The sequence below is a fragment of the Microtus ochrogaster genome, unplaced genomic scaffold (assembly GCF_000317375.1).
Source record: "Microtus ochrogaster isolate Prairie Vole_2 unplaced genomic scaffold, MicOch1.0 UNK14, whole genome shotgun sequence".
In the NCBI taxonomy this organism is placed as follows: Eukaryota; Metazoa; Chordata; class Mammalia; order Rodentia; family Cricetidae; genus Microtus; species Microtus ochrogaster.
Genome location: NW_004949112.1, coordinates 1,454,926 through 1,455,510, shown reverse-complemented (window position 1 = coordinate 1,455,510; position 585 = coordinate 1,454,926).

Below are 585 nucleotides of genomic sequence, written 5' to 3'. Positions count from 1 at the left end.
ATATATATATATTAGGATATCAGTGATGCTTAGATGGTACCTGTCTATAATTTCAGCACCGGGAGGCTGAGACCAGGACGTCTTGAAATAAAGGTCCTCCTGGCTACATAACAGGACCTAGCCTGGAGACAGAAAAGGCAGTTTGTACGTGATTCTGCAACCTTGTGACAGAAAGGCAGGTGGGAGGGGCTCGAGAGACGGCTCAGTGGTTAAGAGTGCTGCCTGCTTTTCTAAAGGTCCTGAGTTCAATTCCCAGCAACCATCTGTAATGAGGTCTGGTGCAGGCAGGCAGAATACTATTTACACAGTAAGTAAATCTTAAAAAAAGAAAAAAAAGATGGGAGACTGGGAGGCTTTGGGGGGCAGGGCGCCAGCTACATTGAATTTCCATTAAAATCTGAAGAAATGGCTGTCCTTTCAGAGGACTGGAGTTTGGGTCCCATCCACTTCCCGTCGCTTATATCCTTCTGTAACTCTAGCTCTAGGGGATCTGACGCTCTTTTCTGGCCTCTACCAGGAATTTACACGCATGCGCATACCTCCATGCAGCCGCACACATAAACAAACGATATAACAGATATAACA